The 22241-nt window shown below is 42.2% G+C and overlaps 1 protein-coding gene across 1 annotated transcript in view; it reads right to left on the bottom strand.

Annotated features, from left to right (window-relative positions):
- Window positions 1-9843, bottom strand: part of CALCRL (calcitonin receptor like receptor) — a 69998-nt gene extending 60155 nt beyond the window's left edge. Inside the window, exon 1 of the mRNA XM_075285152.1 lies at window positions 9718-9843. The gene's annotated coding sequence lies outside the window, so the exon portion shown is untranslated. The remainder of the gene's footprint in view (window positions 1-9717) is intronic.
- Window positions 9844-22241: the final 12398 nt, after the last annotated feature.

The raw sequence follows: 22241 nt of genomic DNA, 5'->3' as shown, positions 1-22241 counted from the left end.
GAAGGAAGTTCCTGACAGACATATCCCAGACCACGTGACCTCTGGGCATTATCATATAGGCCTGAAGCCTGCTAGGAGTTACATCGGATCCCGGAGAGGTAAGTAACATTGTTTATTATGTTCCCACACCTCCCCTGGGGCGCTGATTATACTTGGGGGTCTGAAAAGACCCCCCGAGTATAATAGTAGCCGCAGTGGGATCGCGGCCTGGGCCGGGACTATTCACTGCCGGCCTCCGCGGCCTATAGTACAAGGGGAAGCGGGGACGGCAGTGAGCAGGTCCGCGGAGGTTGGTAAATAGGCCGCTACCTGTTGGAGATACTCCAGCAGGTAGAGGTCTATTATAAAACAAAAAAAAGTTATTATACTTACCGATCGCGCTGCTGCTGCTCCCGCTGCCTCCGCGATCCTCTTCTCTTGGCAGTGATGACGCCGCCTACGCTGATACGTAGACATCTGAACCAGCGCAAGGAGAGCGGCAGCTCTCCTGTGCTGGTTCAAAGAAAAAAAAAGTAAAAAAGTCGCCCGGGCTGCCTCCCCTCTTCGGTCCGCCGCCCGAGGTGGCCGCCTCACGTCGCCTCATTAGAGGTGCGGCGCTGCTTATCCTAAGTAAAAGTCATCAATATTAGAAAGTGGATAACCCCTTTAATACACAGTTCTCTCTTTTTATAATAGCATGACAAAATGTAAAAATAAAAAGTAATATATTATATTATGGGCAGGTTTTCCTAGTCAAAAAATTGGCATGCACTGTAAGTGAGGAACAGTTCTCTCTGCTTTTTCCTATAACCCCAATAAACTATAACACCAGCAACATACCAGACTCCAGACTTTGTCTCACTATTTCCAGACAGAGCCTACTGAGTGACAGAAGATAAAGAATACCCTTTCTTGTCATCAGGAAGGGGGTCTCAGAAGCTCGACATTCCCCCCCCCACACACACACACACGATAAATGTAAGACTATATTCACATGTCTGTGCCAACTCTCAGATATGTTTTCCAAGTCGCATCCTGTGTGGCATCTGCATTCTGTCAGCTCTGCTTACTATTGTCTCTCACAGTAAACCTTATATTTCCAATAACTTTGCCATTCTTTCTTTATTCTCTCTGAAAATATATAAAAAGTTAACTACTGAGTGTCAATGCAACATGTCCGATACTGTCAGTGTTGACAATGTCAGATTGTGTGGGACCTGCTAACAGGGTGAATTGTAACCCTGAGTTTTCTATTCATACCAATATTTCCAGGAGGAATAACTAAGTTTGAAAAAGGCGCAGAATTGTTAGTTGATAGGGAATGCAAACATTTACTGTAACAGCCACATCAAGACTAGTGACAAAGCCTAATAGATGACATTTCTATCAAGGCTCTTGCCCCCAGGATATATTGATTTCTATGATTTGCTTCAGACACACTCAACACAGATAGCCCAGTGCAAGAACAATATATGCTATGTAATAATTCATCAACCTTATATTTCTAGTATTCCACAAGAAATTCATAACCTCTTACATGACTGTACCCATCTTTTTACCTACTGGGCACCTGTGAATCCGCCCACCCTGCATATACAGTGCCTTGCAAAAGTATTCGGCCCCCTTGGACTTTTCAACCTTTTGCCACATTTCAAGCTTCAAACATAAAGGTATAAAATTTTAATTTTTGGGGGAAGAATCAACAAGTGAGACACAATTTTTAAGCGGAACGAAATTTATTGGATATTTTAAACAAATAAAAAACTGAAAAGTGGGGCGTGAAATATTATTCGGCCCCTTTACTTTCAGTGCAGCAAACTCACTCCAGAAGTTCAGTGAGGATCTCTGAATGATCCAATGTTGTCCTAAATGACTGATGATGATAAATAGAATCCACTTGTGTGTAATGAAGTCTCCATATAAATGCACCTGCTCTGTGATAGTCTCAGAGTTCTGTTTAAAGCGCAGAGGGCATCATGAAGACCAAGGAACACAACATAGTGTTGTGGAGAAGTTTTAAGCCAGATTTGGATACAAAAAGATTTCCCAAGCTTTAAAGAGGACCTTTCACCGATTTGGGAACAGGCAGTTCTATATACTGCTGGAAAGCCGACAGTGCGCTGAATTCACTGTAGTGTGAATAAGGCCTTAGGCTGACAGAAAATGGCAGTACTTGCTCAGTGTGCACTGGTGGAAAATCTGATGATTTCGGCTACTTCTACACTGATCTGGATCAGAACCATGGACTAGAAAACAATGAAATGAAGGAAGTAGATGGAGCAAATTGTGTCAGCATCTGCATCATTGACAGGCGCTTTCTTCCATCCTGTTTGTTTTTCAATGGAGTATAAAGTCCTGCACTGAATTTATCTTCTCTTGAACATGTAAACACAAAGGATGGTAGAAAGCTTCCCTGTCTTTTTAACATAACAGTCAGTGATGACGGATGCTGACACTATGTGCTCCACAAACATCCTTCATGTTGTCAAAGGACTGAGACACATACAACATTCACATCCGTCCGCTAATTGCAGTTATTAGAAACGAAAATCCGACAGACCCCTGATGGACTCCATTATAGTCAATGGGGTCCCTCAGGCTCCCCTGGTGTCTGTAATTATTGAAGTCCATTTGTCTGTTTTTTCTGCTCCTCTGATGGACCAGAACAACGGACACCTGCTGCAGATAGTAACTAAGTGATAACAGAAAAAACAAATCCCCACGTAGACAGAATCCTCAAGCAAGTGAGTCAGAAATTACAGACTCACCATATGATGAGACAGATCAGGAAAGTTCTAGAACAAGTCAAACTAAACTGGCTACCAGTCAGGAGATTGTGGGATGGCAGAAAAATAATCTGTTCCAACATCCCACAGACTGATATGGGATGCGGAGGTCAGGAGAAGGAAAAGGTAAATAGTAAATATAAGACCATCAGATAATACAATGCAAATTCTAAACCTTTCACATCATGCTTTGACAGGTGCAGAAACGTGTCTAAAAGAGAGGTTTTCATCTCTGCTTCAAAGCACCCCTCAATAAGTCTAGGTTCACGTCTGCAGGTTTCAGTATAAAACCAGTGGAAACCCAATGGACACCCAGCAGACCCCATTATAGTCTATGTTTTATAGTGTACGAGCTTTCCTTCTTTCAGGTTCCCATGCAGACCTAATGGAGAAATGAACACTAGTGTGAACCAAACGTATAGCTCCATACACAGGAATGCATGCTTTGTCAGTTCTCTAACTGTGTTTGTAACAGCTACCACACTGACCAATTACTATGGCCCCATAAAAGGTCCTTGTAGGGGTCTGTGAGCTGGGGGTAAAACTCTGGACCGGTCCTATTTCTGTCCATTTTGTGGCCTGGGCTCCGTATATAAAATGAATGGATTCGTGAAGTGCACAGTTGGTACACAGATATCATCCACGTGTTGTCTTTGCCTTTTTCCCACACATATATGTGTATGTAGCCTGAGTCTGATATTATCAAGAACCAAATTTGTTTTTTTAGCTTCAACCAAAAAAAAAAAAGCAATATGTAAATTATGGTTAATCACAGCAGAGACTGATGGTAAAAAGCATGGCAAGCGGATATTAGATCATTAGAAAATATCACCTTAAACTAAGATAAATTTATAGTTACCTGTGACGTGAACAGTCTATTTATGAGAATGCATCATGATATAAGGTGCAACCAGAGTCCAACCACAAAAAAACTTTATCCTGAGAGCACTTTGTTTAATGCTTACCCAGAATTATTTCACGTCCAATTCTAGTTTCTTCCTCAAGACCCAAGAAACAACAATGGGCATGGCCTAGAGGGAGGAAAAGCTAATGTTTGGGGACTCCTTACATAAATATACAGATCATGTAATGCTATGCAGGAATTCCATAGATGGTTTAGTACAGTGAAACCTCCCCATAGCCCCCCTCCTCCACTTCTTAAAGACCAATTTTTTAAGTGACTCATATTTCTCCCAATATAATCTATGGAAGCTGCCTCTCTACAAGCAAACCACCCCTTTATCCAACCAAGGGGGAGTTCCTAAGGCTCAAAAGGAACTTATCCACTTTCAATAAATTCAAGGAAGGAGACCAAGGAAGGAACTCAAACAATGTTATACTGAATGCCACTATTCATAGTGACATATCAAGTGGCATACAATCAGGCATAATGTACTGACCGACCAAAATTTTTGCAGGTGAATAAGAAGAGTAACACTAAGGCTGATTTTTACACGTGTATTTTGACAGAATCAGCTCGCGTTTACATCGTGTGAAGGCAGCCTAACACAATCAGATTCATAACCACCTTACATAACAGGTGGCGGGAAGTTATTCAGGTCTTCACAGATCAGGACTTGAAGGAATATCTGGAGGGTCATGCATCAGGTTATAGAAAAGACTATACTAAAGGAATCACCTAGTGAAATGCCATTTTACAAAAGTGAGCATTAAAAAAAAAAAAAGAACTCAAAGATATCCAGATTTTTTTTCTCACTTGCTGCCTATGCATAGCATGTCCAGTCCCAACTAAGAAGAAAATATTCACTGACAGAACAGGGAGAATGGACATGATCAGATAACATATTGGCTGTACACCAACCGGAGTCACCGATGTTCTTCAATACTCATGCAACCTGATGTATGTTGAGAAAACCAATCAAGAACTCATTGAGAATTTGGGAGCATATCAGCAATATAAGAAACTATGTACAGAGAAGAAGAAGGCAGAACTAAATGTTTACAGACAGTGTTGCACAGAGTGGCAGAATATACATAATAAATAGAGATGAGCGAACAGTGAAATATTCAAGATTCGATATTTGTTTCGAGTAGAGCCTCAATATTTGACTACCCGATCGAATATCGAATCCCATTATAGTCTATGGGAAAAAATGCTCGTTTCAGGGGAAACCACTATTCGACTAAAGGAGAGTCGCCAATTCCACGAGTAGCAGGAGGAGAGTGTTTAGGAGGAGCGCTGTGCGTTTAGGAGGAGCGCTGTGCAGATAAATACTAAAATACTAATTTTTCCAGTTGTTTTGAATCTATGGGCATTTGTTTTTACGGACCGTGAAAAAGGACATAAAAAAAAGACAAGTCCTATTTTTGATAGCCCTTTAAAATGGACCATCAAATATTGGACATGTGAATAGTCCCATTCAAATTAACTGATTTGACCATCACACTGCTGTTAAAGGGATATTCCAATCTACATAATTATTTTTTAATTTGTAGATGATTAAAAGTGGTCGTATCCATGGCAACCGATCAAGATAAAAGACTGTCACCACTAAGAAAGTTAGAGAAAAATCTTTAAAACTCTGCAGAATTTGTAATTACTTATATTTGCAAAAATGTTTAACTTTTAATTATCTACAAATATAGATATGATTATGCACATGGGAATACCCCTTTAACATTGTTGGTGTGACTAGAGCTTTAGGGGGCGTTCACACTACCGTTGGTGTCCGACTGCAGTGTCCGTTGCTACTGTCCGTTCAAGATTTTAGCAATGGACACTAGCTGTGTCCATTACAATTTCCATTCATTTCAATGGGATTTTATCTGTTGTCCGTTTGTGTCAGTTTGTGTCCTAAGGGGGCGTTCACACTACCGTCAGTGTCCGACAGGTAGTGTCCGCTCCTAGTGTCCACTCAAAATCTGTCACGGACATTAGGAGCGGACACTAGCTGTGTCCGTGACACTTGTCATTCATTTAAATGGCGATCGGGTGCGTTCTTTTGCACTCCGTGCCCTTCCTTCACTGTCCGCTTGTAAAGATGTCCGACTTTTCAAGCTGGCAGAAAAAACCTACATGTCGTGCCAGATTTTGAGCGGACACTACCTGTCGGACACAGACAGTAGTGTGAACGCCCCCTTAAGGGTCCGTTAACAACCATATCCGTTTTTTCAAGCGGACAGAGAAATCACACATGCAGGATTTTTTTGTCCATTTGAAAAAACGGACAGAAAGTGTCCGTTTTTTTTTTTTTTAACATTGAGGTCTATGGGCAACGGACATATAACAGACAGTAAGGGGGCGTTCACACTACCGTCGGTGTCCGACAAGTAGTGTCCACTCCTAGTGTCCACTCAAAATCTGGCACGGACATTAGGAGTGGACACTAGCTGTGTCCGTGACACCTGTCATTTATTTAAATGGGCATCGGGTGCGTTCTTTTGCACTCCGTGCCCTTCCTTCCCTGTCTGCAAGTGAAGATGTCCGACTTCTCAAGCGGACAGAAAAACCCGACAGTGCAGCTAGGGAGGTGTATGCATTTATAACAACACTAGCATGTGCCCGCAACTTTGTCTGCGGGTCTGTGTCAGCGCTGAGCCGTTGTTATATAGCCAATTGCTGGTGTGGATGATACACCCACGCGCGTGTGTCAGCTGTTACATGTCTCTGTAACTACGCTGTATACCCAGGTGTGTACCTGAAGCCCCTAAAACAGCCTTGGGCGCAGCCTCCCTTCCCACGCGCTCCCGCTACGGCCCTTGCACGCCCCACCCACTCGTAGTCATGCGCAACCCCCACACACACACCATTACCATCACCGCCCCCGCGCAAAACCCCTACCTAGCCAACACCAACCCCTGACGCCATCTCAGGTCCTCAAACTTACTCCCAACCGAATGTCGGTGCTCGCGGTCGTGACGCCCGGCCACCCACTGTGACGGCAAGTAGCCTATATTCTTTTCTGGCCTCCACTCTATGTCTGTGTACAATTTGGGGACAATCCATGCGGCGGTGTAGGCGTGATTGAGGAACAAACATCCAAGGATAGGATTCATATATAAATACTAGCTGGTACCCGCGACTTCGTCTGCGGTGATTGTAGAAGTGGGTATATACAGGCGCGGGTAAGGTTTTCGTACTGTGTATATGGTATGGGATATGAAATGTAAGTTTGTATCTTGTGTTTGCTGTAATTCTGAGAATACGTGAGACTTTTGTGTTGAAGTTAATTTGTATTTGAGCTGCTATATATACGGTGTAGTGAGAAACTTTACATAGTGACTTTGGGACAGAAGTATTTGAAGTTAACCCTTTCCCGCCGATGGCATTTTTTGTTTTTCGTTTTTGACTCCCCTCCTTCTAAACCCCATAACTTTTTTATTTCTCCGCTTCCAGAGCCATATGAGGTCTTAATTTTTCCTGGGGCAAATTTTTCTTCATGATGCCGCCATTAATTATTCTATATAATGTACTGGGAAGCAGGGAAAAAATTCAGAATGGGGTGGATTTGAAGAAAAAATGCATTTCTGCGACTTTCTTACGGGCTTTGGTTTTACGGCGTTCACTGTGCAACCAAAATGACATGTCCCCTGTATTCTGTGCTTCGTTACGATTCCGGGGATACCAAATTTATATGGTTTTATTTACATTTTGACCCCTAAAAAAAATCCAAAACTGTGTTAAAAAATTATTTTTTGAAAAGTCGCCATATTCCGACAGCCGTAACTTTTTTATACTTGCGTGTACGGGGATGTATAGGGCGTCTTTTTTTGCGGGAACGGGTGTACTTTGTAGTTCTACCATTTTTGGGAAATGTTATTGCTTTGATCACTTTTTATTCAAATTTTTAGCAGAATCAAAACAGTGAAAAAATGGCAGTTTGGCACTTTTGACCATTTTTCCCGCTACGGCGTTTACCGAACAGGAAAAATATTTGTATAACTTTGTAGAGCGGGCGATTTAGGACGCGCGGATACCTAACATGTATGTATTTCACAGTTTTTAACTACTTATATGTGTTCTAGGGAAAGGGGGGTGATTTGAATTTTTAATCCTTTTTATTTATTTTTTTTATATTTTTTTTACTTTTTTTAAACTTTTTTTTTTGCATTTATTAGACCGCCTAGGGGTATTGACATGGGTGGGCGGTGTCGCGGATTGTCAGAGTGGTGGGGGCAAACATGGCTGCTCCGGAGCGTTAAAGAGCGCCTCCTAGAGAATCGTTAAGGTGAGGGGCAAAGTGGTAAAGTATATGTATATGTGATTGTGTGGGGTTAGGGGCGAGGCTGTAGAGGGCAATATGAATTTTGTGGCTTGCTATGGTCCAAAGTGTGTGAGATTGCAGAGATGGTGGTGTGAGTTTGGGTTTTGTGGGGGTCCTGGCATATCGTATGTGTGCTATTGTGACGAAAAGTAGCCTATTGTTTAATCGAGTGTAATAACTATGTTTGTGGAAAATTTCAGCCAAATCGGTGGAGCGGTTTTTGCGTGATTGACCGCCAAACATCCGAACATCCAAAGGGTCCTGGGAAAAACGTATGTGAGCTATTGTGACGAAAAGTAGCCTATTGCGCAATTGAGTGTAGGGACTATGTTTGTGGAAAATTTCAGCCAAATCGGGGTCCAAAGTGTGTGAGATTGCAGAGATAGTGATGTGAGTTTGGGTTTTGTGGGGGTCCTGGGAAAAACGTATGTGCGCTATTGTGACAAAAAGTAGCCTATTGTTTAATCAGGTGTATTAACTATGTTTGTGGAAAATTTCAGCCAAATCGGTGGAGCGGTTTTTCCGTGATTGAGGAACAAACATCCGAACATGCAAACATCCAAACACACAAACCCACAAACTCACAAACTTTCACATTTATAATATTAATAGGATACATACATACATACATATATATACATGATGATACATGAATACATGATGATGAAAATCTAAATAATTCTTCATGTACAAATAAGCATGATATAAATAATCAGAACAGTTTATTAATACAGTAGCAAGTACGGTATAATGTAAATGTATAAATGCTGTGCAGCGACCAGTCACATTGTCTAAATGAATAAGAGATGCGGAAACCGATGCCCAATGCCCACAGAAAAAGATGAGGTTATATGAATAAAAGAGCAGAGTATTAGAGGAAGAATCCTCTCCAGACAGTGCAGGAGATAAGACAGCAGAGATAAGAAGTGTTTGCTTGCAGAGGACAGCTGTCTTACACAGTCAGGAGACAGCTGCCCAGGGCTTGTAGTATAAACAGAGGCTGCAAACTACTTAGGACATTTGTGCTCTTGGTCAGGAAACACAGGGCAGAAAATCACTGATTTCTCAGACACACACCCAAGACTGGGGCTGTATTACCGGCAGAATATACATGAAGTAAGATATAAATACAGCCCTGCAGGAAAGGAACATTACAGGCTGCTGGATGATACCGATAGGAGGTGTGAAGAGGTGTCACAGTAATAGGAAGGCACAAGCCATTAGTCCTGATGATAGAGAAGTAATAAGGTTATTATATAGAATAGCTAGGCTAATAGTTTCTAGAGGCGGGGGGTACACTATAGAGGAAGGGGCTGCTCATTCCCCATATCTATCATTCCCTATATCTATCATTCCCCAGCTGGGATCTTGGGACTAGTAAGAGTTAATGGACCTCATTCTTATCCTAATAGATACAAATACAAGTCCTGTCCTTGTCCCATTATCACCACACACTTCACTATCTTCTCCCTCCTACACATTACACAATATATTTGTATCACTTGTGTCCCTGCAAATAAAACAAGAACACAAAAGCCATAACAATTCATGGAAGAAGAAGCCAAGCAAGAACACGACAGGACTTGTGAATGTCGTCCAGTCACGACACAACGGTCCAAGCATCGGCAAGAAAGAGAATGATTGGAGCCAGAGCTGAGGGGCCGATCCTCAGGTGTCAAGATGTGAGCAGCGGTAAACAGAGACGTCTCCAAGAAGCTGATACTCACAGCCCGCAGGGTAGCCGACAGGATTAACCCTCTGCGCTCCAGTCCGTGCTGCGGCCAATGTCAGACCTGCTGCCCGCTCTATACATATAAAGCCCAAAGTGAGTGTCTGTGACCATCAACAGGAAACATAAGAGCTTCCTGTGACATCATAGGACTCCGCCTGCACTATGTTCTCCTACTAAAGAAAGTCTTCCCTGAGCTCTGACCTGCCTGCCTGGGATGGAGCTGCTCTGACAGGCTGGACATGGTCACTTCCTATGCCTATGAGGCAGGATATGGCTGCTTACATCAGGAAATCTGGCTCCTGCTAACCTCCCAAAGATAACATTGTGTATGTGAGCTGTATGAGGACGCCCAGAGCTGAAATCCGAATAAACTAAATGTCTGCTGTTACTGACCCATGACACTAACTTCAGTGCCTGTGTATAGCATCCATTTACATGAAGAAGTTCTCACTATGATCTGTCCCACAATGGCAAAGTGCAAATACCTCATGTATTCTGATGGGCCAGCTGGGGGTTAGAGATGGAAGGAATCACACAAGTCTGTCAAAAACGTTAAGAAAAGTTTCAAGGTTTGAGCTTTTTCATGATGTTTCACAACATTTTTGACAATGTGTTTGCGTGTATATATATATATATATATATATATATATATATATGTGTGTGTATATATGTACATGTTTGTATTATTAATCTCCATAATTGAATCTCCTGGTCACACATACACAATGGTTCAGCGGTTTCCCTCATACACATTCACAATTATTAGGTTACTTCAGTTTGGAAAGCTGTTTGTGTCACCAAAATAAAGTCTAAGAAGTTTTTTTTAACCCTTTAGCCAAATGAGAGATAACAGAGAACATACATACTGTCCCCATACACATAACAGAGAACATACATACTGTCCCCATACACATAACAGAGAACATATATACTGTCCCCATACACATAACAGAGAACATACATACTGTCCCCATACACATTCAGATCTTTTTACACAGGAAAATTTTCTCTGCGGACTTTCTGCCCCTATTATACATATGTGGAAAACATAAGAACAAGAACAAAGTGACCAGGGCAGCCAAATATAATCAAAGTACAAAAGCTTTATTTATACATGAATGTTTAAAAGAATACAAAAGGGAGGACAACATACCATCAGACTGGAGTCTCCGCTAAGGTAGGTATACAGTATACTGTAAAAGTATACATGGGTAAGTATCACAAGTATAAAGAAATGCCATATACCGCATCAAATCATATATAACATAGTAATGAAATCAAGCCAAATGGACATACACTATAGATTGTCGCTACCCTGTTTCCCCGAAAATAAAACATCCCCCAAAAGTAAGGCATGGGGGGAGGTTTAGTTAAATTGCCTAATATAAGGCACCCCCCGAAAATAAGACATCCCCAAAAACACTGCAGCCGGCAGAACACTGTGCATGATGTTCCGTGTGCACAGGTATGCCGGCTGCTGCCTCTGCTGTGATACCACTGTTCCTGCTACTGTAAGATGAGCTGGGAAAGCATCGTATGCTGCGGGGATTCCACTCTCCCAGCTCATCCCACAGCAGCCAAAACAGTGGTATCACAGCAGAGGAGGCAGCCAGCTTTCCTGTGCACACGGAGCACAGCGTTCAGCCGGCTGCAATGCCCACTAAGTGAGGCTCTCCGGCACAACCGCCGGAAGCCTCGCTAATCTCTGCTAAGCCCCGCCAACCACTTCCACCACCGTGACCAACAGCAGCATCAGCGCTGCTATGAAGATGGGAAAGGTAACTAGCATACCTCCCCCCCCCACCACCTCTTGCACCACCTACAACTGGCAGTCACGCCGGCACTCCGTTAAGGAAGCGCCGGCATGACTGCCGATTGTCCCCCGCTCCAGCCGCTCCATAAGACATCCCCCGAAAATAAGACAGGTCATATATTTTGGAAGAGAATTTAATATAAGACAGTCTTATTTTCAGGGAAACAGGGTAGGTATTAGGATACTAAATAAAGGGATAAATGCTGGACAGCACGATGACAAAGTCAAACCCAGTGGATAAATAGTAAAAGTTGTTACCAGATGTTTGAGTCCTTAGAAAAAAGATGTATATACTACACAGTGTGGGAAAATCATGAGTGAAAGGATATGTATGCTACATAGTGTGGGAGATGGTATGGTATAAACCCACACAGAATGCAGCCGAAACGCGCTTAGGGGATTCTGGAGCCTCGTCCCTGCCTTTCCTGCAACTTTGCTAGCATGGGTCTGTTTAGAATGTGGGATTAGTGTGCTGAGACACTTTACTTGTGTGCCACCATAGCTATCCTCTTGTTTGCTGGCATTCTTAGTGTATTTATACCCATGTATTCACATGACACACTGTTTTGTACTCTTTAAACCTATGCCTGCGGATACTACATTTATATGACATACAGTGGATACTGGTCCTTTTATTCATAATACACACTGGGTAATAATCTTTGCTATTATTACCAACAATTAGGCTGCATTCTGTGTGGGTTTATACCATACCATCTCCCACACTATGTAGCATACATATCCATTCACTCATGATTTTCCCACACTGTGTAGAATATACATCTTTTTCTTAGGACTCAAACATCTGGTGACATCTTTTACTATTTATCCACTGGATTTGACTTTGCCATCATGCTGTCCAGCACATTTATCCCTTTATTTAGTATCCTAATACCTAGCGACAATCTATAGTGTATGTCCATTTGGCTTGACATCATTATTGTTATATATGATTTGTCGCGGTATATAGCATTTCTTTATACTTGTGATACTTACCCATGTATACTTTTATATACCTACCTTAGCCGAAACTCCAGTTTGATGGTATGTTGTCCTCCCTTGTGTATTCTTTTAAACATTGATGTATAAATAAAGCTTTTGTACTTTGATTATATTTGGCTGCCCTAGTCACTTTGTTCCTGTTCTTTGGTTGTATCTTTACTGTGACTTTGTAGGGCTCATTAGTTACTTGGACCTATAGCCTGGGAATCTACATTTGTTATTATGTGGTGCTTTTCCCTTCTATCATGTTTGTTTTATATATGTGGAAAACATCAGCATTTCCGCTATCCGCTATCTTCAAACTGCAGTCTTTCTGCTGCGTATTTTTCTCTACAATGCGTGGATGGGATTAGCCAGAATCTCATTCACTTTGCAGGTATTGGAAAACGTAACATTTTTGTTGCGTGTTCGCAATGTGGGATCCCAGCCTTAATTAGTGTTGTAATTACTCACTAATGCTATTCACTGAGCCCCGATTTTCCTTTGCTCATACTTATTAAAGGGGTTGTCCAGGCAAAATTGGACTACCCTTTTAACTTTTAAATCATCCGGGGGCAGTGAAAAAAAAATCATCCTCACCTGTCCCTGATGCTCTGGTGTCCTCTCGTTGCAGCCCAGGCCTTCTGCTTTGGCGTCTTCTGCCGAGGCCAATCAGCAGCCACAGCAGGCCTCAGGAAGAGACTCGTGATGTCACAAGTGTAGTGTTGTAGTGAGGATGCCGGTCTTCTGGAATAACTCCACTATGAGATGGTTACTCTTGTAGATCAGAACACTTTATTCCATGCTCCATCATGGCTCCCTGTCTAACAATTCCTCCCCCTAAGCTCAGCTCCTCCTCCATTACTACCTCACTGTTGCTAGGCAGACAAAGCAGAATAAGTAAGCAGAACAGAACATACAGAACATACTTATAACAACATCACATCTCTCCCCTTCTTATAAAAAAAAAATAAAATAAAATGCAAACATTATAAATGAACAATAAATAAAAGGTCCGAACTGAAAAGAAAATTTTACTGCAGAACATAGTCCCTGAGGTGCGTTGGTGGCCTTCGACTCATCCTTGTCGGGTAGCGTTGAGACATCTCGTTATCAGAAACAGTCTGTGAATTTTCGGTATCTCTTGTTGGTGTTGCTGAACCAGTTGTACCTGGTGAAATTTCCTCATCATCTGTCTCCTCTGCACTTGCTCCTGGGTTGTAGTCACAAAGCTTTTTAAAATGGGAGACATTTCGTGTCACTTGATGAGCCTGGCGTTGAGCAGTAACCATGGTACCTTTGACGTGTGTGACTTGAAAGGGTTCTGGATGATAAGGGGATGATAACTTGTCACTGGGTCTCAGCCTTTTAACAAGGACCCAGTCTCCCACATCCAGCTGTTTGAAGCGACAACTTCTCTTATCTGCATATCTTTTCATCCTGCCTTTGGCAAGGGAATCATTGAGGACCAATGGAGTCTGGATGTGAACTACTGGGATGTTTGGAAGCTTAATGCGCAAAGGCCTGCCGAAAAGCGCAGTCGCTGGCGGAGTTCCTGTAGTAGAGTGTGGGGTGGCTCTGTACTGTCTAAGGAATCTGTACAATTCTTGCTGCAAATCCTTGTGTTCCATGGTAGCAATCCGAAGAGTTTTGTTGATTGATTGCATGAAGCGCTCCACTTCACCATTGGCTTGAGGCCAGTAAGGAGTTATTTTCCTGTGGTTAAAACCAAGATAAGTTGCAAAAGACTGAAAATCTGCACTATTGAAAGGTGGCCCATTGTCAGTCTTCACTGTTTCAGGTATGCCATATGCAGAGAAGATTTTGTCCAGTTTTGGTATGACAGCTCTTGCAGAGGTGGTGGAAACGGGTTCAATGACTGGAAACCTAGAAAAATCATCTATGACAACCAGTAAATAGGAATGATCTGGCAAAGTGCAGAAATCAACACTCACAGCAGTCCATGGATTGTCTGGCAGAGGTGTCATTTGTACTGGTGCTCGGCTATGGTCCACCGTAGTTGCTTGGCAAGGTATACATGTGGCAATAAGTGCTTCCACTTGTTTATCTAGTCCAGGAAACCATACTTTCTCCCTAAGTAATTGCTTTGTTTTAACTATACCTTGATGGGCCTCATGGGCCAGATCGATCACTCTACTCTGAAGTTTCTGAGGAATGACCAGGCGGTTGTCACGTAGTAGTATGTTTGAGTCAGATACAGAAAGAGAGTGTCTTGCATTAAAGAAGGCCTGTAAATATGCTGTTTGGCCCTGCGGTTGAAGACGAGTGTCAGCTAGAAAAGAGTTCCAGTTCTTAGACCGAACAGTGTCAATTACCAACTGAAGTTGGGGATCAGAATCCACCGCATGTTTAATTTCTTCGAAGGTCATTGCTCTTGGCACAGAGTGTGTAACAATGAAATTTACATGCTCCTCAGCTAAGACAGTGGCAGGCAAGTCATCTTTGGTAGACTGTGGTGAAGGGTGTCTTGAAAAATAGTCTGCAGGGTTCCCAGCTCCTGCCTCATATCTCAAGTGAAAGCGATAGTTCTGCAGGCGGAGTAGCCAGCGTTCAAGTCGTGGGGGTGGCTTTGATGAATGTTTATTGAAGATTGGAATGAGTGGTTTATGATCACTGACCACTGTGAATGGACAACCAAAGAGGTAAAGATGAAAATGAAGGCATCCCCATACAACTGCGAGAGCTTCCCTCTCAGTTTGAGAATAGCGCTGTTCCGTTTCTGTTAAAGCCTTGCTCGCATAGGAGACTGTGGAGATACTGCCAGTTTTGGACACCTGAGTTAAAATTGCACCAAGGCCTACAGGACTGGCATCCACAATGAGCTCAGTAGACTTTAGTGGGTCAAAATAGGCCATGACCGTGTCACTAGAAAGACTGGACTTTAGTGTGTCAAATGCTGATTGATGTTCAACTGTCCATGACCAAGGAGTATCCTTTTTAGTGAGTTGTCGTAGGGGTTCAGAAACAGTAGCCAGATCAGGTATGAATCGTCCACAGTATGTGACCAGACCAAGAAAACTTCGAACATCTGAGACATTTTGTGGCTGGCTAGCAGAGGTTATGGCTGCTACTTTCTCAGGGTCTGCAGAAACACCATTTTCAGAAAAAATGTAGCCAAAAAAATTCAATGACGTCTTGTTGAACTCGCATTTTGATGGATTAACAGTTAAATTGCAGGTTTGCAGTCTCTGAAAGACTTGTTCTAGGTGATTGTCGTGTTCCTCTTGGGTTGTGCCAAAGATAAGGATGTCATCACTAACATTGAGGACTCCAGGTATTCCTGAAAGAACCTGCCTGATAACATTCTGAAAGATTTCTGCAGCCGATGAAATGCCAAAATTCAGCCTCTTGAACCTTCTTAGACCGACATGAGTGCTAAAAGTTGTGATATATCTGGAGTCTGGATGCAATTCAAGCTGATGATAACCAGATTTTAGATCAATTTTTGAGAATACTTTTGCACCATTTAGATCTGTGAGAATATCATCAATGGTAGGCGTAATGTGCCTTTCTCTTTGAATGGCTCAATTGGCATGTCGCATATCCACACATAACCTGATTTTACCAGGCTGCTTAGGTTTAGGCGCAACAACAATTGGTGAGACCCAGGGAGTTGGGCCCTCGACACGTTCAATAACATCATCTGTCTCAAGGTCTTGTAGCTCTTTCTCCACTAGCTTGCGGACATGGAATGGGATGCGCCTGTGAGGTTGAACTGACGGCTGGACTGACTGGTCAATGTGTAATTTCACTTGAAAGTCTTTCAGCTTTCCTATGCCTTGAAAGAGTTGAGGATATTTCTGCATAATAGTTTGGACAGAAGAGTGTGTTACGCTGTTTGCCAGTTTCACTAGGCCCAGAGATACCGCACTATTGCAGCTAAGAACAGTGTCTGCAGAACACTCCACTACATAGAAAGTGTCCGTGATGGATTTCCCATCAGCCGTTAGTAATGCCTGAAATTTGCCACATAGAGGTAATGCAGTAGCTGAACCATAAGGATATATCTTCAGGTTAGTACATTGCAAAGCAGGTTTGTTCTTTAGCTGGCTATAAGTGGCATGACTAATAACATTGACAGACGCCCCTGTATCTACCAGTGTCTCCACCGGATTGCCATGTATTAAGATGACTTGTTTGGGATTAGACATTGCATGCACATTGCGAGACCCCTCAGTCACTGAGAATAAGCAGGTGCTGCTGGGCTCATCCGCAGGGGACACTACCTGCACTGCCTGAACTTTCTGTGGCAAGGCTTGTTTAGCAGAGAGAGAAGATTGTGATTTTGATCTGCAGACTTTTGCAAAGTGATTTAGTTTCCCACAGTTATGACAAGTTACTCCCTTTGCTGGGCATGGTTTCTGATGAGGATAAGGACCTCCACAGTTGTAGCAGGTTGCAGCCTGTGTGTGAGGCACATGTGGCTTCTGAGTGAGCTTTGCTACAGAAGATGGCTGCTCTGGTATACAGTCTGTGTTCTCTATAAGTTTAGCTTGATTCTCTGCTGCATCATGAATACGTGCAATGTCCAGTAGCTTTGCTAAAGTCATGGTGGGATCTCTGAGTGCTTGTCTCCTTAACTTAGAGGACACACAACCTTGTATGATTTGCATCAGAATTTCCTTGTCTATATCTGCAAATTCACAGTAAGCTGCAAGTTGTCTTAAGCGGACATGATATTCATCAATGGTTTCTGTTGCTGACTGTTTTGACTGTCTAAACTTGAAAATTTCAAAAGCTGCATTTATGTATGGAGAGAAATGCTTAGTTAGTGCTGCTTTGCTTAGATCATAGTCACTGTCCTCCCCTGTATTGGGCAGAGTTGTGAAGATATCATAGACTTGCTCCCCTGCATAGTGTAATAACATGGCTTTCTTTCTTGCATTGTCAGTAATGTTCATTGCTTGCAGGAATATCTCAAAGCGTTTCAGCCATTTATTCCAGCATGCTGCTAAGTTTGCTTGGGGCTGGTGCACATCAAATACAGCAAAGGAGGGTAAACAGGCCATGGCTGGTGCTAGGATTGCAGTCTTGTAAACAGTTTTCTGTAGCAGTGAAATACCTTTAGCTGATGATTCTTAATCCTCGTCGCCAATTGTAGTGTTGTAGTGAGGATGCAGGTCTTCTGGAATAAGTCCACTATGAGATGGTTACTCTTGTAGATCAGAACACTTTATTCCATGCTCCATCATGGCTCCCTGTCTAACAACTCCTCCCCCTAAGCTCAGCTCCTCCTCCATTACTACCTCACTGTTGCTAGGCAGACAAAGCAGAATAAGTAAGCAGAACAGAACATACAGAACATACTTATAACAACATCACAACAAGTAGTGACATTGAATGCCCTTCACTGACCGCTGAGGTTAATCAGTGGCTTCAGCGGAACTCTGGAAGAGACCTGTTGAGCAGAATGATTTATGGGGGCAGCATGGTGGCTAAATGGTTAATGATTTACTTATTGTGGCCAGATTACCTTTCTGTTCTGTGTTGAATAGACCCATGCTAAAAATTGCTTCTACAAGTAGACATAGTAAATATAGCAGTCTACCCGAAACTTGGACTCCAGCTCTTGCCTACAATGAATCTTGGGGGGTTCACTTCTGTACCTACACTGCTCAAATCATACAACATCACAGCAAGGGAGTGTATCGACAGTGGCCACTATCTGATACCAGTTGTCCAGACCTTAGGTGGATACACAAGACCCATGCAGCTTGTGCCATGTTCCCTCAGTGTTAGCTAGTAGAGATGAGCGAATGTTAAATATTCTGTAATCACGGTGAAACTTGTGACCACGTGTTGTGAGGCCTTATCATGATAGGAGGAGTCAGCTTGTTATGGAAATGTAGAGTTTAATTAATATTTTGAAGAAATCACAGGAACAGGGAAAATGTCCAAAATAACAGAAATATCAGTTAATGTCTGAATAGCTTACATCTTCAGAGAAGTTAGATTTCTTCATCTGGATATCTTGTAGTTACAGCTTGGTTCATACTTGTCATCTGGTTGATGGACTTGGGCTGGTCACGACGTCCTCCATGAATGACCACCTGCCAGGACCACCCACCCTGGTCTTCCCAACGAGACCCAAATATGTGTATTTCTTACTTATTTATATTCATGAGAGGGGGTGTTACCTTCCATCTTGTTGCTATGTAAGGAGATTTCTAAAATTGTGTACTCTAACCGCACCCATGTTCCCAAAATATAGAAGTGTGATGTCAGTAGAGTTTAACCCTTTGTGTGCTAGAGAATATTGTAATATTATAATATTTAACAGCAAATAGAATTCGAAACTCTAGTTTCGAATACCTTGCTCCCATAGAAATGAATGGAAGCGGCCGAACACCAATTTCGAATACTATTCGCTCATCTCTATTAGCTAGATCTGAAGCCCTGCAGGATTGGGCAAGTCATGACAGTCATCCACACCTAGTCTACATCTGCTTGTCCCTTCATCACTATGCAATGCATTATCTTTCTAGCAACTAACTGTACTATGCAAACAGTATAAAGATATATTAACCCCTTCCCGCCGATGGCATTTTTTGATTTTTGTTTTTCGCTTTTGATTCCCCTCCTTCTAAACCCCATAACCCCGCTCCCAGAGCCATTTGAGGTCTTAATCTTTGCGGGACAAATTTTTCTTCATGATGACACCATTAATTATTCTGTATAATGTACTGGGAAGCTGGAAAAAAATTCAGAATGGGGTGGATTTGAAGAAAAAATGCATTTCTGCAACTTTCTTACAGGCTTCGGTTTTACGGCGTTTACTGTGCAGCCAAAATGACATGTCCCCTGTATTCTGTGTTTCGTTATGATTCCGGGGATACCAAATTTATAGGTTTTTTTTTACATTTTAACCCCTTTAAAAAAAATCCAAAACTGTGTTAAAAATTTCCCCTTTCTAGTGTGTGTCTGTTACTTTATCTGTTACCTATATACCCCGGGCCACTTTTATCTTGTAATTATCTGATTTGTACCAGTTTGTTACTATTAGCAACCTCCCATTTACAAAGGCACTACACGCAACATCATCTGATTGGTGAGTGTTACTGGTTTCATTTTTTGGAGGCTGCCGTGCCTGTGTGATTTCTATTGTTTACACAGCATACATTGGTACAAGATTTTCCTTCCCCTGCCTTTTAGGATTGTTATTAATGCATATTTATTAAAAGTTATGCTTTATAATTAATATTTCTATTCCATTTGGTGACTTATATACTATGAGGACCATATACTGTGTGGGTGCCAAAAAAGAGGACATCTACTCGGGGGGGGGGGGGGGGTCAAAATTGGAGTTATATATTGGGCGGGATATAAAAAAAAGGGGTCATATACTGTGGGAGGGCCATAAAAAATTAGTCATATACTGTGAGGGGGAAAAAAGAGAGTCATATATTGTGTGGGTGGCAAAAAGGGGGAACATAATACTGGGGGGGGGGGCAAAAAGAGGGTCATATAATGATTGGGACTTAAAAATAAACAGGGGGTCATATACTGTGTGGGAGCCAAAAAAGGAGGTAGTAGACTGTGGGAATGGCTAGAATCCCATCTATTTTGCAGAGACTATAAAATTAGGTGGTTTTTGCCAACGTCTACGCCACGTGCAGAGTTTTCTTCTACAGACTTTCTGCTTCTATTATACTTATATGGAAAACGTCAGAGTCTCTGTAGGTATAGCTGACATGCCACAGTTTACAAAAATGGATGAGATTAGCCAGAATCCGATCAACTTTGCAGGCACTGTAAAACACTGCTGTTTTTGCCATGATGTTTCCGCCGTAGCCAAATCAGGCAATTTATGTTATGTGGGACCCGGCTTAAATCTGCCAGTGATCATCTTCAGAGTGCTGAAGGCAATGTCTCACCAGAAAATTATCTTTTTTTAAACAAGTTTTATGTTAAACATATTTTTAACCCCTTCTCGACACAGGTATTTTTTGATTTTTGTTTTTGACTCCCCACCTTTCAAACACCATAACTTTGATATTTTTGCATTTATAGGGCCATAATTTTTGCAGGACAAATGATACTTTGTTAAATATTGGGAACAAATGGTATTGATTCGCTATTTCTAGCTTTAGGAGTGCATGCTCCAAGTGTAACTGTACCTTTTTTTTGTCTCGCTTTGAGAGACTTCAGCTATAACGGAGCCTTGGATTGTGGCCTTATAGGCCACCCAGTTAATAGCAGGGTCAGTGTCAGAAGCAGTATTGAGGGTAAGGAAGTTGTTATGTGGTCTACCTCTGGATACCAGAGATGGCAAGGAGGGATTTGTTTGAACGTCAGCCAGAGCAGGGGCACAAAAAGTGATGTCAATCATGACTAGGTTTTGGCCCGACCAGGCACAAGGGACATGTTGGGCATAAGTAAGGTCTGGGAGTAACGAGGTAGAGATGAGAATCCAAGTGTCGATCCAAGTGTAGTAGTGATGTGATGGGTGAAAAGTATGTGTAGCCCATACAGTTCTTGTTAAAATCCCGGCAGGCATCTGCAACATTCAGAGTCCATAGGGAAGAGCGTACCTCACCATTGGCTTTAGAGGAAAGTTTATCTGCCGAGGGGGAGGACTAGTCTAGGACAGCACTGACAGTAAAATTGAAGTCTCCGCACCAGATCAATTTAGATAAATGTAAATGTCCCAGTAGGTTAGAAAGTTCATGAAAAAAGGCCACAGGACTCTGTAGGGGTATATGAATTAACAAAACAGAAACACTGGTCATAAAGTCTACAGTGATGAGTGATATAACAGCCCTGGTGGTCAATCATACACAGTCCAGTCATATTAATGTGACCACCGCCTACTTTTGATGTCAATATTAAATAACTAATCGCAGAAGGCACGTGTCATCAGCCATCTGGGTGCACTCATCATTGTGGAAGGCAAAATGGATCAACACAAGTATACATATATCCTTGCGGACCATGTTCACCCCTACATGCAAATTGTTTTTCCTCAGGATGATGGCATCTACCAGCAAGACAATGCGACGTGTCATAAAGCTCGCAGTGTACCAGAGTGGTTCGAGGAGCACCAGGATGAGTTTATCGTACTCCCTTGGCCAGCAAATTCCCTGGACTTGAACTCAATTGAGAATCTGTGGGACCACCTCGATTGGGTTTTTCGCGCCATGGATGCTCAACCACGTAACCTAGTGCAGCTGGCCACGGCACTGGAGTCGGCATGGCTCAACATCCCATTGTAATGTGACTGGACTGTGTATCATATACTGGGAAGCTGTAAAAAAGTTGAGTGCGGTAGAATTGAAGAAAAACTGCCTTTGTGCAACTTTCTTATGGGCTTTGTTTCTAAGGTATTCACTCCGCAGCCAATATGACATATTATCTGTGTTCTATGAGTTGGTATGATTCCGGGGATACCAAATTTACACAGTTCTTTTTTATACTTTAGCCCCTTAAAAAAAAAATCTAAAACCAGAATCCACCAAAATCACAGATCACAGAGCATGCCTAAAAAACTCACCCAAAAAAGAGAATTGGGTCTGGTCCAGTCCATTGTGTCTATGGACCATGGTCCTTCTATAGGAAACAGGAAGCCACACAATGTTTTAGGCTTATTATGGAAAGTTGAAATTCCATTATTTTTAGTATTTTTTTTAAATGAGGGTATGAGGATATGAGTTTTGTATTGGTAACCTGACATTGATGACATTTTCTTTTCTTTTGCTGATGCCTGG

This window comes from Leptodactylus fuscus, chromosome 8, assembly GCF_031893055.1.
Source record: "Leptodactylus fuscus isolate aLepFus1 chromosome 8, aLepFus1.hap2, whole genome shotgun sequence".
Taxonomy (NCBI): Eukaryota; Metazoa; Chordata; class Amphibia; order Anura; family Leptodactylidae; genus Leptodactylus; species Leptodactylus fuscus.
This window is presented reverse-complemented; position numbering and strand designations above follow the sequence as displayed.